This window comes from Salvelinus sp. IW2-2015, linkage group LG5, assembly GCF_002910315.2.
Source record: "Salvelinus sp. IW2-2015 linkage group LG5, ASM291031v2, whole genome shotgun sequence".
Classification (NCBI taxonomy): Eukaryota; Metazoa; Chordata; class Actinopteri; order Salmoniformes; family Salmonidae; genus Salvelinus; species Salvelinus sp. IW2-2015.
Genome location: NC_036844.1, coordinates 25,364,738 through 25,382,610, shown reverse-complemented (window position 1 = coordinate 25,382,610; position 17,873 = coordinate 25,364,738). Strand labels below are relative to the sequence as shown.

At 43.4% G+C, this 17,873-nt stretch overlaps 1 long non-coding RNA gene and 1 pseudogene across 1 annotated transcript; one reads left to right on the top strand and one right to left on the bottom strand.

The window, feature by feature from the left end:
* Positions 1-2,911: 2,911 nt before the first annotated feature.
* On the bottom strand, positions 2,912-6,579 carry LOC111963659 (uncharacterized). Its single transcript, XR_002877287.3, has 3 exons — positions 5,895-6,579; positions 3,384-3,462; positions 2,912-3,206 (listed from the first exon to the last, which is right to left on the bottom strand). It is a non-coding gene; the product is annotated as an uncharacterized lncRNA (long non-coding RNA).
* A 108-nt stretch (positions 6,580-6,687) lies between these two features.
* On the top strand, positions 6,688-17,400 carry LOC111963691 (ras-related protein Rab-36-like; annotated as a pseudogene).
* Positions 17,401-17,873: the final 473 nt, after the last annotated feature.

Genomic DNA, 17,873 nt, shown 5'->3' with positions numbered 1-17,873 from the left:
ATGGCCTTCCTGTGACATCGGGTGTGTAGGTGTCCTGGAGGGCAGGTAGTTTGCCCCGGTGATGCGTTCTGCAGACCTCACTACCCTCTGGAGAGCCTTACGGTTGTGGGCGGAGCAGTTGCCGTACCAGGCGGTGATACAGCCCGACAGGATGCTCTCGATTGTGCATCTGTAGAAGTTTGTGAGTGCTTTTGGTGACAAGCCGAATTTCTTCAGCCTCCTGAGGTTGAAGAGGCGCGCTGCGCCTTCTTCACGACGCTGTCTGTGTGGGTGGACCAATTCAGTTTGTCCGTGATGTGTACACCGAGGAACTTAAAACTTTCCACCTTCCCACTACTGACCCGTCGATGTGGATAGGGGGGTGCTCCCTCTGCTGTTTCCTGAAGTTCACAATCATCTCCTTTGTTTTGTTGACGTTGAGTGTGAGGTATTTCCTGACACCACACTCCGAGGGCCCTCACCTCCTCCCTGTAGGCCGTCTCGTCGTTGTTGGTAATCAAGCCTACCACTGTAGTGTCATCCGCAAACTTGATGATTGAGTTGGAGGCGTGCATGGCCACGCAGTCGTGGGTGAACAGGGAGTACAGGAGAGCTCAGAACGCACCCTTGTGGGGCCCCAGTGTTGAGGATCAGCGGGGTGGAGATGTTGTTACCTACCCTCACCACCTGGGGCGGGCCCGTCAGGAAGTCCAGGACCCAGTTGCACAGGGCGGGGTCGAGACCCAGGGTCTCGAGCTTGATGACGAGTTTGGAGGGTACTATGGTGTTAAATGCTGAGCTGTAACGATGAACAGCATTCTCACATGGTATTCCTCTTGTCCAGATGGGTTAGGGCAGTGTGCAGTGTGGTTGCGATTGCGTCGTCTGTGGACCTATTGGGTCGGTAAGCAAATTGGAGTGGGTCTAGGGTGTCCGGTAGGGTGGAGGTGATATGGTCCTTGACTAGTCTCTCAAAGCACTTCATGATGACGGAAGTGAGTGCTACGGGGCGGTAGTCGTTTAGCTCAGTTACCTTAGCTTTCTTGGGAACAGGAACAATGGTGGCCCTCTTGAAGCATGTGGGAACAGCAGACTGGGATAAGGATTGATATGAATATGTCCGTTTACACACCAGCCAGCGGTCTGCGCATGCTCTGAGGACGGCTGCGGGGAATGCCGTCTGGGCCTGCAGCCTTGCGAGGGTTAACACGTTTAAATGTTTTACTCACCTCGGCTGCAGTGAAGGAAGACCCGCAGGTTTTGGTAGGGGGCCGTGTCAGTGGCACTGTATTGTCCTCAAAGCGGGCAAAAAAGTTGTTTAGCCTGTCTGGGAGCAAGACATCCTGGTCCGCGACGGGGCTGGTTTTCTTTTTGTAATCCGTGATTGACTGTAGACCCTGCCACATACCTCTTGTGTCTGAGCTGTTGAATTGCGACTCGATTTTGTCTCTGTACTGGGACTTAGCCTGTTTGATTGCCTTGCGGAGAGAATAGCTACACTGTTTGTATTCGGTCATGCTTCCGGTCACCTTGCCCTGGTTAAAAGCAGTGGTTCGCGCTTTCGATTTCACGCGAATGCTGCCGTCAATCCACGGTTTCTGGTTTGGAATGTTTAATCGTTGCTGTGGTACGACATCGTCAATGCACTTCCTAATGAACTCGCTCACCGAATCAGCATATTCGTCAATATTGTTGTTGGACGCAATGCGGAACATATTCCAATCCGCGTGATCGAAGCAGTCTTGAAGCGTGGAATCAGATTGGTCGGACAGCGTTGAACAGACCTGAGCGCGGGAGCTTGTTGTTTTAGTTTCTGTTTGTAGGCTGGAATCAACAAAATGGAGTCGTGGTCAGCTTTTCCGAAAGGGGGGCGGGGGAGGGCCTTATATGCGTCGCGGAAATTAGTATAACAATGATCTAGGTTTTTCCAGCCCTGGTAGCACAATCGATATGCTGATAGAATTTAGGGAGTTTTGTTTTTAGATTAGCCTTGTTAAAATCCCCAGCTACGATGAATGCAGCCTCAGGGTGTGTGGTTTCCAGTTTACAAAGAGTCAGATAAAGTTCGTTCAGGCATCGATGTGTCTGCTTGGGGGGAATATATACGGCTGTGATTATGATTGAAGAGAATTCCCTTGGTAGATAATGCGGTCGACATTTATTGTGAGGAGTTCTAGATCAGGTGAACAGAATGACTTGAGTTCCTGTGTGTTGTTATGATGATCACACCACGTCTCGTTAATCATAAGGCATACCCCCCGCCCCTCTTCTTACCAGAAAGATGTTGTTTCTGTCGGCGCGATGCATGAAGAAACCAGCTGGCTGCACCGACTCCGTTAGCGTCTCTTGAGTTAGCCATGTTTCCGTGAAGCAGAGCACGTTGCAATCCCTGATGTCTCTCTGGAATGCTACCCGTGCTCGGATTTCATCAACCTTATTGTCAAGAGACTGGACATTGGCGAGTAGTATGCTAGGGAGTGGAGCGCGATGTGCCCGTCTCCGAAGCCTGGCCAGGAGACCGCCTCGTTTGCCCCTTTTACGGCGTCGCACAGGGGTCGCCGGCTGGGATCAGATCCATTGTATTGGGTGGAAGGGCAAGCAAAACACTGGATCCGTTTCGGGAAAGTCATATTCCTGGTAGGAACGATGATGAGTTGACGTTAATCGTATATTCAGTAGTTCCTCCCGACTGTATGTAATGAAACCTAAGATTACCTAGGGTACCGATGTAAGAAATAACACATAAAAAAACAAAATACTGCATATTTTCCAAGGAACGCGAAGCGAGGCGGCCATCTCGTTTCGGCGCCGGATGTTGTATATACAAACTGCTACGGACGCAAGCGCCGACTTATATTCACTTTGTCCCATTCTTTAATCTTGTCTGGGATATAGGTGTGAAACCTGTATGATATATATTAACACAAATGTATTCACTGTAGACACTTGAATTTATTTTAGACTTTTTAAATCATACTCTAAGTATATTTGTCTGGATGTTTAAGTAATCACAAAAGTTAGTAAAAATGTGAAGACCAACATGACAAACATGCTATGAAAAAGTTTGTGTTTTGTTATCTTAAAATAAAACAATGTAAATGACTTGTTCATACAAAACTATTGCATTTGGTCATCCCCAAAATGTGGCCATTGAAAGCCTGCGGATAGCTGACAACAGGGTGGCAGGTTTGATGCTGCTCCAGAGTTCCAGAGTCCAGCAGTCTCACCTGGAGTGAAGGGGGATGGACACATGTTAGTTTGGATACAAGTCTGGGAGACTTACAGGGAGGAGAGAGCATGAGTTAGAGTGAGTACAGTAAATCCAATCCAACCATTGGCCCTGGATAATATGCCAGCATCACACAAGCAGACTGCCATAGTATACCATTATGAGTGGTGCTTACTTCTCTGTGCTCTGGAGAGATCGCAGGAAGTTGGTCAGAAGGCTCTGGAGGTACTTGGACCAGGCTGTCTCTGTAGCACCTAGAGAGAGATGGATAGATGTAGTGAGTGTACTTGAAAGAGAGTGCCCTCACTCCATGACCTACCACTGGTCTAGGGCGTCCTGCCTTGCCTTCTTATCAAAGTCTCTTTGACAGGGAGTTACTCCAGGAGTAGACCATTGTATTAGTTCTTGAAATGATATAATACGATATAAAGTAAAAAATGATATCATGACTTAATGGCATATAACATGGAGTGCTCCATGTTCCTGCTGATTGCAAGTCTCAACCTGGATGAATGATACATGCCTGTAAATGAGCGGTCATCACTAGTTACCACAGCCACAAAGTCATACATCCTACCTACTTCTCCGATTTCCCTTCTTAAAATTTGATTTTAAACCTAAGCCTAACCTAAGCACAMTGATAAATGTATACCTAACCTTAAATTAAGACCAAAAAGTAACAGTTTGTTTTCATGATTTTTTACGATTTGGCCAATTGACTTGAATAAAAAGAATATGCACTGCATTTTGTGATAATGGTTATGACAAATTACATGGCATCCATGTGAATTTATAGATAAGCTATTATTTATATTATGGCACCACGTATCATTTCACTAACAATTGCAACCTCGACTTATTCCATAATGACATCAACGACAACATGCTCCTATACATCAACACCATTATCCCAGAAACCCTAGACCCACTCCAATTTGCATACCGCCCCAACAGATCCACAGATGATGCAATCTCTATTGCACTCCACACTGCCCTTTCCCACCTGGACAAAAGGAACACCTATGTGAGAATGCTATTCATTGACTACAGCTCAGCGTTCAACACCATAGTGCCCTCGAAGCCCATCAATATGCTAAGGACCGTGGGACTAAACACCTCCCTCTGCTGAATCTGAATCCTGGACTTTGCGACAGGCCGCCCCCAGGTGGTAAGGGTAGGTAACAACACATCTGCCACGATGATCCTCAACACAGGGGCCCCTCAGAGGTGTGTGCTCAGTCCCCTCCTGTACTCCATGTTCACTCATGACTGCACGGCCAGGCACGACTCCAACACCATCATAATGGCAGAACACCAAGTTTGCCGATGAAACAACAGTGGTAGGCCTGATCACAGGCAACAACGAGACAGCCTATAGGGAGGAGGTCAGAGACCTGGCCGTGTGGTGCCAGGACAACATCATCTCCCTCAAGACAAAGGAGATGATTGTGGACTACAGGAAAAAGAGGATCGAGCACGCTCCCATTGTCATTGACGGGGCTGCAGTGGAGCAGGTCGAGAGCTTGAAGTTCCTTGGTGTCCACATCACCAACAAACTAACATGGTCCAAGCACGCCAAGACAGTCGTGAAGAGGGCACGACAAAACCTATTTCCCCTCAGGAAACTGAAAAGATTTGGCATGGGTCCTCAGATCATCAAAAGGTTCTACACCTGCACCATCGAGAGCATCCTGACTGGTTGCATCACTGCCTGGTATGGCAACTGCTTGGCCTCCAACTGCAAGGCACTACCGAGGGTAGTGCGAACGGCCCAGTACAAACTGGGGCCAAGTTTCCTGCCATCCAGGACCTCTATACCAGGCGGTGTCAGAGGAAGGCCCTAAAAATTGTCAAAGACTTCAGTCTAGACTATTCTCCCGGAGCGCCAAGTCTAGGTCCAAAAGGCTCCTTAACAGCTTCTACCCCCAAGCTATAAGACTGCTGAACAATTAATAAAAATACCACCATGACTATTTGCATTGCCCCCCCTYCTATTATTTTACACCGCTGCTACTCTCTGTTGTTATCATCTATTATTGTCACTTTAATAACTCTACCTTCATGTACATATTACCTCAACTAACCGGTGCCCCCGCACATTGACTCTGTACCCGTACCCCCCCTGTATATAGTCTCGCTATTGTTATGTTACTGCTGCTCTTTAATTACTTGTTACTTTTATTTCTTATTCTTATCTTTTTTTTAAACTGCATTGTTGGTTAGGGGCTCGTCAGTAAGCATTTCACTATAAGATCTACAGCTGTTGTATTTGGCGCATGTGACTAATAACATTTGATTTKATTTGACTATAGTTAGCTGCTAGCTTAGCCAGATGCAGCCTGTGAGGCCGGGATAATTTTGCAGCCAAACTGCTTCAAATAGGGTGATTAGCCTAGGTAGCAAGCTAGCTAAATGAAAGTATCAACTATTGCTTAACTCAGAAAGTAGGCTTCACCTCTGAGTTACAYCTGTAGGCAATAGCTTGCTAGCTAGCGGGATCTAGCTAATGTGAGCTAGCTTGCATTGTTTCTGACATGCCACAGTCCTGCTTACTTTACATCTGACAGATATGTAACTACTGTAGCTAGCTAGATAAGAATGGTTAATGATAATTGCAGTTCATTATCTAGCAGTTAGCTGGCTAACCACCTATGCAGTTATAAAAGACACTCACTCTGTAACTTACCATACTTTTCTGACCAACTAGACATAGTTGCAGAAGTAAGTGTGTTGAGGCTGCTGCAGCTTTAAGATTTCCTTTCACTGGAACTATGGAGCCTGAACCATGAAAAACAGCCCCAGACAATTATTCCTCCTCCACCAAACTTTACAGCTGGCACTATGCATTCAGGCAGGTAGCGTTCTCCTGGCATCTGCCAAACCCAGATTCGACTGCCAGATGGTGAAGCGTAATTCATCACTCCAGAGAAAGCATTTTCACTCTTCCAGAGTCCAATGGTGGCGAGGTTCACAACACTCCAGGCGACACTTCGCATTTAGCACGGTGTTCTTCGGCTTTTGTGCGGCTGTCGGCCATGCAAACCCATTTCATGAAGCTCCCGACGAACAGTTCTTGTGCTGACTGACGTTGCTTCCAGAGGCAGTTTGGAACTCGGTAGTGAGTGTTGCAACCGAGGAAAGACGATTTTTACGCGCTTCAGCACTTAGCGGTCCCATTCTGTGAGCTTGTGTGGCCCTACCACTTATATCCTAGGCCATTGTTGATCCGTTTCCACTTCAATAACAGAACTTACAGTTGACCGGGGCTGCTCTAGCAGGGCAGAAATTTGACAAACTGACTTGTCGGAAAGGTGGCATCCTATGACAGTGCCACGTTGAAAGTCACTGAGCTTTTCAGTAAGGCCATTCTACTGCCAATGTTTTGTTGTTTCTTTTGAGATTGCATGGCTGGGTGCTCGATTTTATACCCCTAACCTAAATCCACAAATTTGAAGGGGTGTCCACATACTTTTGTATATATAGTGTAGCTATTCAGTACATTGCAGTAGYCATGGCCAGGATTCTCGTTCACAGGTTGATCATCGCACAGCCCTACCATAATGCAGGAGACAAGGTACGGGATGATGCACTTCCCATCACCTGTGAGCAGAGACAAGGTCATATCCAAATTCCCAAAGGTATCTAAACAACACACCATCAGCCTGCTACCAGCCAACTGGCCATCTGGACCAACTCAAAGCTACCATAGTGTTTTAGTGGCTCGGGAAAGCCGCACTGGCGTACACCCCCCTCAGGGCTGCAAAGGCTTCAGAGGATGTGGCAAGACAGACATATTCCCAATACGCAATGATTTGGCTACATAGGAATACTTTCCCCTACAGTCTCTTGGCGCCTTTTCAAAAATATATTAAATTAAAAGTTCAGGGGAGTTTAAGTGACATTTTATAATGCTGGATATGAGAAGGGCTTTTACAGTGATGTCAACAAGAATAAATTGAACACAGAGACTTCAGAGACAGCTGGTATTTTCATGGAACACAATAAAAAATGCCATCAGCATGTCAGATGGACGCTCATAACAAGATCAATGTCAGTGCTGCATTATTGTTTTCATTACAGATACCAAACAATGCATAAACTCTTCTGTGTGATTGCATGTCATTGAGAGTGATGTGGGTTAACGTCGATGCTACAGTTGTTTCCAGTGTTATACTCTACAGGCCTGTCTGCAGATGGAGGACTGGAATACTCAGGCAAAGGTTGTCTGTAAAGGCAGCGCCAACAGGCATCAGGGGTGAGTTGCCTCGTTAGGGGAATTTTTTGATTAAAGTCTGACTGATTCACTGATTGATTAATATTGAATTCATCTGGAAAAGCAACAGTGGTTTCAGATGTTAAATATTTCGTTTGAAGATGGGACAGACTGAAAATGTTCAAAGCAGTGGTTGTTGGCGATCTGAATGTGGGCAAGACCTGTCTAATCAACCAGTAAAGTATTCAGCTTTTGACCAGACTACTTGGGGTGGCAGGTAGCCTAGTGGTTTGAGCTTTCGACTAGTAACCAGAAGGTTGCAAGATCGAATCCCCAAGGTAACAATCTGTTGTTCTTCCCCTGAACAAGGCAGTTAACCCACTAGGCTGTCATTGAAAATAATAATTTGTTCTTAACTGACTTGCCTAGTTAAATAAAGATGCAACATTTCATCTTCCTTTTAGGTGGTAAACAGCCTCCTAACATGCTTGTATATTCTGTGCTGCACTTTCAGGTTCTCAAAGATGTATTTACCAGAGACTACAGGGCCACCATTGGAGGTGACTTTGAGATTGAGAGCTTTGAGCTCTCAGGAGCTCCATTCTACCTTCAGATGTGAGAGAGGGTCATGGTCTGGTTTGATTTTGTGCTTTATTATTTGATTAGAGACATTATACTTATTTACTTGTATGCAGGTAATCATTTTTTCCCCCTCCTCTACATAGCTGGGACACAGATGTCCGGAAAATGTAAAATGCATCGCTTCAGCATACTACAGAGGAGTTCCGGGTTAAACCGAGACAGCCAGTGAAATACCTTTGTAGAGTAGAATATGGAAACCCTGCGGGGTTCACTGTTGCTGTTTGACATGGCAGACATTAAGACCCTGCAGCACACACGGTAAGTTTATTTAATAGATTATAACATCAAGAGTGAGCACAATACAAAGATAAATCTGAACAATCAAAGTCAAATTGTATCTCAAATTAAATGTATATTTATCTCTCGCAGGCAATGGTTAGAGGAGGCCATGAGGGAGAATGAACCTGGCTCGTGTTAGGTTTTCCTGGTCGGAACCAAGAGTGACCTGCTTGTGAGTGCACATACATGTACATGGTTCATGTTAGGTAGATAGGCTACTGTAAATAGATATTGTAGAAAGGCACACATGCACTCCCCTACGTATTTATTTGTACAGTGAAGCTAGAATGTTTAATTTAGCTTTATACTCCAACATTTTGGATTTCTTTTGGATTTCTTTTATATAAGGTGACAGTTCAGAAAATCAGCTTTTATTTGAGGATATTTTCGTACATACAGTGAGCTCCAAAATAATTGGGACAGTGACAATGAATTCTGCTCTGTATCAGAGAATTCTACAGGAGAACTTCAGGCTGAAGCACAGCTGGGTCATGCGGCAAGACAATGATCCAAAACACACAACCAAGTCTACATGAAAATGGTTAAAAAGCAACACATTTGAAGTTCTGGAATGGCCTAGTCAAAGTCCAGACCTAATCCCAATTGAGATGTGGTGGCAGGACTTGAAACGAGCAGTTCATTGTTGAAAACCTACAAATGTCGCTGAGTTAAAGCAGTTCTGCATTCAAGAGTGGGCCAAAATTCCTCCACAGTGATGTGAGAGACTGATCAACAACTAAAGGAAGCATGTAGTTGCAGTCATTGCAGCTAAAGGTGTCACAACCAGTTATTGTGTAAGGGGGCTTTTTCACACGGAAATTGGGTGTTGCATAACTTTGTTAATTAAACAAAACAGGTTCCCTCTAATATTAGGTTTTGGTTGAAGATCTGATAACATTTAGTATAAAAAATATGCAAAAAAAGAGAAAATCTGAAAGGGGGCAAATACTTTTTCACTGTACGTGTATTAAAGTATTTTAAAGTTTTGTATTTGGTCCCATATTCTTAGCACGCAATGATCAAACTTGTGACTCTACGAACTTGTTGGATGCATTTGCTGTTTGTTTTGTTTGTGTTTCAGATTATTTTGTGCCCAACAGAAATTAATAGTAAGTAAAGTATTGTATAATTTTGGAGTCACTTTTATTGTAAATAAGAATATAATATTTTTCTAAACACTTATACATCAATGTGGATCCTACCATGATTACAGATAACGTCCAATTAGAGGACACAGGGGATACACATGTCAGAGAAGATTGGAAGAGGAGAGGGAGATGGGTAGAAAAATGATGAAAGTGGATTTCAAAAGTGGAAAGAACTGTGACTGACACGAGCCTCCATATCTGTCTTAACTGGTATCATTCGAACGTACCTCACTGTCTAGAATGGACACACAAGAGTCTACAGCCTTTATAATCATAATTTAGTACTGCCATTTTGGGATGTAATGTATCAACATGCTTGATTTTAATATGGTCATCAATGACCTTTATTTAATACATTGTATTTTATGAATTCACAGTATTTTGTCTAATTTTGGAAATTAGGGTGCATTTCAGACTATTTTGTATTTGAAGTGGTTTGATGGTTGTTTTATGTAATAGATTATCATGTATTGTAATGTGTAGCCCTAACATTCTGCAGCTGAAAATGTGAAATGTATTCTGTATTTGTGTTATTACTCCTAACCTCGTCCCTATGCTGAATTGCTACTGCTCAGAGATAGAGCCGGCTGCTGGGCGAGWTTACTTATCAAAATAAAGTTTTCTATTTTTGTATGGGTCTCCATAGTGTAACATCTACATATCTTAGTTCCTTTCACTGGATGGCTCTTACTTTATAAAATGCTATAGTGCTTTTTACAAAAGACAATCACCTCAATGGAGAACGTGTTCAATATACTGCTTGGACCACCATACACATCTCTCCAAACACAGAATAAACTGCAAACAAAAAATATATTACTTCAGTGCAATAACTTTCTATAAATATTCGGTCAAATTAGAATGAACAAATACCGATACAGAGAAACAAGCATAACTTCTGAGCAGATTTGACCCAAAACAATTGCTCAAGACAGCATGGTCCCCAAAATGGTCACCTTCRAACAGAATACACACCAATGATTTGTTTTGAAGCCACAGTGCCTCCATCTTGGCACTCCCGCASCGTTGTAAAAAATATTTTGGAAGCTATAAAAATGCATTTCTTAATGTCTACATTTGTTTTTGACATGTTTATTCTATTACAGACACGGAGTATTTCGTCCCATGCATACTTTTAAATTATATTATGTGAGCTAAACAAAAATTTTAATAAAAATTTTTATATAAAAAAATCATTAGTGTTCTATTTTTTGAAAGTAGTAATGTTACTGTCCCTACTACAACAACAAAAATACTTAAATACATGTTATTTTGTCCTTAAAATTACATTACATTTAAATACTGTAGAATTCCATTCATTCCTATGGAGGACTGCCTCTTCTGGGGAGTGCCAATGTGGCCGAGCGGTGGCTTCAAAGCCTCTGATTGGCCAATACATAGCATCAGCAATCCAGGATTTATATACAGTGAGATCCAAAAGTATTGGGACAGTGACACATTTTTGGTTGTTTTGACTCGGTACTCTAGCACTTTGTATTTGAAATGATACAATGACTATGCGGTTGAAGTGCATACGGTCAGCTTTAATTTGAGGGGTATTTTCATCGATAACAGGTGAACTGTTTAGAAAATACAGCACCTTTTGTACATAGTCCCCCCTATTTTAGGGGACCAAAAGTATTGGGATGAATTCACTTAAAGTATATGTATATTAAAGTAGTCAAAAGTTTGTATTGTTCCCATATACCTAGCATGCAATGATTTTACCTTTATTTAACTAGGCAAGTCAGTTAAGAACAAATTCTTATTTACAATGATGGCCTAGGAACAGTGGGTTAACTGCTTTGTTCAGGGACAGAACAACAGATTTGAACCAAGTCAGCTCCGGGATTCGATCTAACAACCTTTCAGTTACTGGCCCAACGCTCTAACCACTAGGCTACCTGCCACCCCAATTACATAAAACTATACAAACTTGTTGGTTTCATTTGCTGTTTGTTTTGGTTGTGTTTCAGATTATTTTGTGCCCAATATAAATTAATGGTAAATAATGTATTGTGTCATTTGGGAGTCACATTTATTGTAAAAAAAGAATAGAATAGATGTATTAACACTTCTACATTAATGTGGATGCTCCTATGATTATGGATAGTTCTGAATGAATCGTGAATAATGATGAGTGAGAAAGTTACAGACACACAAATATCACACCCCCAAGACATGACACCATGACAGTAACAGGGAAGTTAGCATTTTGGAGGGGTATGATACTTGTGTGTCTAACTATCTCAGTTATCAATATTCACGATTCATTCAGAACTATCCTGCTAGGTAGCAGAATCCACCGCAGCCATTTTGGATTGGCAGTGTCAGCCAWTCAGGTCCTGTGTTGTCAACACAAAGTGCCATTCCATAATGGCTCGCTGTGGCTACTGCTAGCTAGCATGAAGATGAAAAGGACAATTTTCCGGAGAAACTAGCAGTCTTTCCATCTTCTCAGTGTAACAGTTGGGATAATGGGACAATTCGGAGTACAAAACATTTTCATCCCTGGATTGAGGTACATTTTCCGAGACATACAGTGCATTCAGAAAGTTTTCAGATCCCTTAACTTTTTCCACATTTTGTTACGCCATATTCAAAAAATGTATTAAAACTACACACAAAACGAAAATAGGTTTTTAGAACTTTTTGCAAATGTATAAAAAACAAAAACAGAAATACCTTATTTACATAAGTACTTTTATCTAACCTTTATTTAACTAGGCACGTCAGTTAAGAACAAATTCTTATTTACAATGATGGCCTACCCCGGCCAAACCCTCCCTTAACCCGGGCGAAGCTGGGTGAATTGTGTGCCGCCCTATAGGACTCTCGACCACGGCCGGTTGTGATACAGCCCTGTATCGAACCAGGGTCTGTGGTGATGCCTCTAGCACTGTGATGCAGTGCCTTAGACCGCTGCGACACTCGGGAGCCCTTTGCATTCAGACCTTTTGCTATGAGACTCGAAATTGAGCACAGGTGCCTCCTGTTTCCATTGATCATCCTTGAGATGTTTATACAACTTGATTGGAGTCCACCTGTGGTAAATTCAATTGATTGGAGATGATTTGGAAAGGCACACACCTGTTTATATAAGGTCTCACAGTTGACAGTGCATATCAGAGCAAAAACCAAGGCATAAGGTCGAAGGAATTGTCCGTAGCGCTCCGAGACGCCAGAATTGTGTCAAGGCACAGATCTTGGGAAGGGTACCAAAATATTTCTGCAGCGTTGAAGGTCCCCAAGAACACAGTGGCCTCCATCATTCTTAAATGGTAGAACTTTGGAACCACCAAGACTCTTCCTAGAGCTGGCYRCCCGGGCAAACTGAGCAATTGGGGGAGAAGGGCCTTGGTCAGGAAGGTGACCAAAAACCCGATGGTCACTCTGACAGAGCTCCAGAGTTCCTCTGTGGAGATGTTAGAACCTTCCAGAAGGACAACCCATCAGGCCTTTATGGTAGAGTGGCCAGATGGAAGCCACTCCTCAGTAAAAGGCACATGACAGCCCACTTGGAGTTTGCCAAAAGGCACTTAAAGGACTCTCAGACCATGAGAAACAAGATTCTCTGGCCTGATGAAACCAAGATTGAACTATTTTGCCTGAATGCCAAGTGTCACATCCTACGGTGAAGCATGGTGGTGACAGCATCATGCTGTGGGGATGTTTTTCAGTGGCAGAGACTGGGAGACTAGTCAGGATCGAGGGAAAGATGAACGGAGAAAAGTACAGAGATCCTTGATGAAAACCTGCCCCAGAGCGCTCAGGACCTCAGACTGGGGCAAGGTTTCACCTTCCAACAGGACAACGACCCTAAGCACACAGCCAAGACAATGCAGGAATGGCTTCGGGACAAGTCTCTGAGTGTCCTTGTGGCCCAGCCAGAGCCCGGACTTGAACCCGATTGAACATCTCTGGAGAGTCCTGAAAATAGCGTTGCAGCAACGCGCCCCCATCCAACCTGACAGAGCTTGAGAGGATCTGCAGAGAATAATGGGAGAAACTCCACAAATACAGGTGTGTCAAGCTTGTAGCGTCATACCGAAGAAGACTCAAGGCTGTAATCGCTGCCAAAGGTGCATCAACAAAGAACTGAGTAAAGGGTCTGAATACTTATGTAATGTGATATTTCAGTTTTTTGTATTTTTATACATTTGCTAAAATGCCAAAAACCTGTTTGTGTGTTGTCATTATGGGGTATTGTGTGTAGATTGATAAGGAAATGGCAAGTCTGTAAAGATGTCATCAAGGCAAAGGGTGGCTACTTTGAAGAATCTCAAATATAAAATATATTTTGATTTGTTTAACACTTTTTTGGTTACTACATGATTCCATATGTGCTATTTCATAGTTGTCATGTCTTCACTATTATACTACAATGTAGAAAATAAAGAAAAACCCTTGAATGAGTGGGTGTCCAAACTGTATATGAATATACACTTCACAATCTAATAGTAAGCAAACAGTGCAACACTGTACAAGACTATAAGTAGATTGGACAAGTGGAATGTAATTAATGTGACATTGATGCGTTCCAGGTCTGTTGAGAGAGGCCATCCAGATCCACCACCAGACCAGAGAGACCACGCCCACACCTCCGCCAAGCTTCTGGAACTGGCATGTCACGAGGCCACTGGCAGGTTAGACACGCCCCAAGGGGGAAGCTCATGCCTTTTTCATGTAAATATATTTGAGTCAATATGGATTATTCTACCCCGGTAAACTGTATGTTCAGACGGACAGCACCAGAGAGTCTACAGGCAGCAGAGAATGGGCTGTACACCAGTAGAGTGACGGAGGAGTATACTCATGGTAGCCCAGCCAACGGCACTGGTGTACACACACACACACACACACACACACACACACACACACACACACACACACACACACACACACACACACACACACACACACACACACACACACACACACACACACACACACACACACACACACACACACACACACACACACACACACACACACACACACACACACACATATTTAACTGGTGCATCTGACTTGCTACATAAGCATTATAGACAGCACACCAAAACCCTGCCATTAATATAATGTACTTTTTATTACACAGAGTAATGTATTCAACCTCTTTGTTAGGGCAAGCCTGAATAAGTTCAGGAGTAAACATTTGCTTAACAAGTCACATAAGTTGCATGGACAGATGTCATATGTATTTGGACAAATTAGTGTAATAAAGTAGTAAAATGTTTAGTATTTCGTCCCATTTTCCTAGCACGCAATGACTACACCACTTCTATTGTAAAAAATAATATAATATGTTTGTGACCACTTCTACATTAATGTGGATGCTACCATGATTACAGATAATCGTGAATGAATCGTAAATAATAATGAGTGAGAAAGTTACAGAGGCACAAAGATAATATACCCAAAACATGCTAATGTCTCACCATTACCAATAACAGTGGAGGTTAGCATTTTTGGGGAGTATAATATTTGATATCTGCTGAATATGCGACCAAATACAAAACTTTTGACTACTTTAACACACTATAAGTGAATGTGATGAAATACTTATGACGCCTTATGTCACGCCCTGACCTGAGATATCTCTGTTTTCTTTATATTTTGGTTAGGTCAGGGTGTGACTAGGGTGGATTACGCTAGTTTTTGTATGTCTAGGGTTTTGTAGGTCTAGGTATTTGTATGTTTATGGTGGCCTGATATGGTTCCCAATCAGGCAGCTGTTTATCGTTGTCTCTGATTGGGGATCATATTTAGGTAGCCATTTCCCCTTTGGTGTTTGTGGGTTCTTATTCTATGTTTAGTTGCCTGTCTGCACTATTTCATATAGCTTCACGTTTCGTTCGTTTTGTTGTTTTGTTAGTTTGTTCAGTGTTCTTTCTTTAATAAAGAAGAATGTACGCATACCACGCTGCACCTTGGTCCGATTCATATGACGAACGTGACACCTTAAAATGGGGGGACTAGATACAGTGCCTTCAGAAAGTATTCACACACCTTGACTTTTTCCCCCCAAAATTGTGTTACAGCCTGAATTTAAAATGGATTAGATTTAGATGTTTTGTCACTGGCCTACACACAATACCCCATATGTGTCAAAGTGGAATTATGTTTTTAGAAATGTTTACTAATTAATTGAAATTAAATGCTGAAATATCTTAAGTCAATAAATACTAAACCCCTTCGTTATGGCAAGCCTAAATAAGTTCAGGAGTACAACATTTCTTAACTCACATAATAAGCTGCATGGACTCACTCTGTGTGCAATAATAATGTCATGATTTTTGAATGACCATCTCATCTCTGTACCCCACACATACAACTATCTTTAAGGTCCCTCAATCGAGCAGTGAATTTCAAACCCAGATTCAACCACAACGACTAGGGAGGTTTTCCAATGCCTAGTTGTTACGATCAATGAGGACAATTGTGAGGAGTCAGGCGCAGAGAGCAAAGATATGGGGAAAAACCACTCTTTAATGTCCAACCAGAAGAACAACTNTGTTACGATCAATGAGGACAATTGTGAGGAGTCAGGCGCAGAGAGCAAAGATATGGGGAAAAACCACTCTTTAATGTCCAACCAGAAGAACAACTGGTAACGTCAAAAACATTGGCGTAAAAATCCAACTTGAATAAAGTACACACTGGAAAATTATTCCAGACTGTGGAAAACCCCAAAATAAACGAACAACCTCATACAAAACAGAAAGACAAGCCCGCACAAACAGAAACGGGCTAAACGAACTTAAATAGCACCACCCTAACAACCAAACAATAAACAGGTGAAATMAATTWGTCAAAACCAAACGAAAAGGAAAAAGGGATCGGTGGCAGCTAGTAGACCGGCGACGACGACCGCCGAGCGCCACTCGAACAGGAAGGGAAGCCACCTTCGGTAATACTCGTTACACTAGTAAAGATGGGTAAAAATATTGATCATCCCATTGGGCATAGTGAAATTATTAATTACACTTTGGATGGTGTACATATCAATACACCCAGTCACTAATAAGATACAGGTGTCCTTCCTAACTCAATTCCCAGAGAGGAAGGAAACAGGTCAAGGACTTCACCATGAGGCCATTGGTGACTTTAAATCAGTTACATAGTTTAATGGCTGTGATAGGAGAATGCAATGTTGTTGATCAATCTTCAGTTGTTACCTCACAATACTAACCTAAATGACAGAGTGAAAAGAAGGAAGCCTGTACAAAATAAAAAAGATTCCAAAACATGCATTCTGTTTGCAATAAGGCAAATAAAATGTGGCACAGAAATCCCTCGTCACACGCATCAGTGTTATTGGACTCACCTGGACTCACCTATCACCTGTTCATTTCCTCCCCTATATTTGTCAGTTCCCCAGCTCTGTTCCCCGCTGCTGCGTTGATGGTTTTTGCTTTGTTTTCTGTTTGCTGACGCTGTTCCTGTCTCGTTATATGTCCGTTATGTATTAAATGTTACTCCCCGTACCTGCTTCGGCTCTCCAGCGTCAACACGTGACAGAATGTAGCAGCCATACATACGAAGCATCGGGAAGTACTGGTGTTCCGGTTGGTATGGTGGCATCGGCTCTGGGTTGCCACCGATGGAACCGGGGGTGCCTAGCCAGCTCATCGGGCTTCCATGCCCTAGCTGGCTTGAGAGGTTTCTTTGCCCCGGTTGAGTCGGCGGCTTCCCATCCCACGTCACACTCCACCGGATCATCGGGTTTCCTCAGCGGGATTGACAAGCGTCTTGCCTCAGCCGGATCGTCATGCTCCCATGCCTCAGCCGGCTCGCCAGGCTCTCACGCTCCTGCCGGTTCGTCAGGCTTCCACGCCCTAACCGGCTTGCCCAGCTCCCATGTCTCGGCCAGTTCGCCCAGATGGGACGCCGGGTGGCGCCCCTAGAGGGGGTGGGGGGGGGGTACAGTCACGTCTGCTCCCGCTCTTCCTTCCCCCTGGTGCTTGAGGGCGCCAGATTGCCTTGCATCACGCACTCCTGCCATCCATCACGCACGCCTGCCCTCCCTCGTCACACGCATCAGCGTTATTGGACTCGCCTGGACTCACTTATCACCTGTTTTTTYCCTCCCCTATATTTGTCAGTTCCCCAGTTCTGTTCCCCGCTGCTGCATTGATTGTTTTTTGTCTTTGTTTTTTGTATGCTGACGCTATTCCTGTCTCGTTATATGTCCGTCATTTATTAAATGTTACTCCCCATACCTGCTTCGTCTCTCCAGCGTCAACTCATGTGACACCTCTCTCATCCGTTTCTGAGATACTGGAACAGCGACGCCTGGCCCTGACGATCATACCACGCTCAAAGTCGCTTAGGTCGCTCGTTTTGCCCATTCTAACGTTCAATCGAACAGTAACTGAAT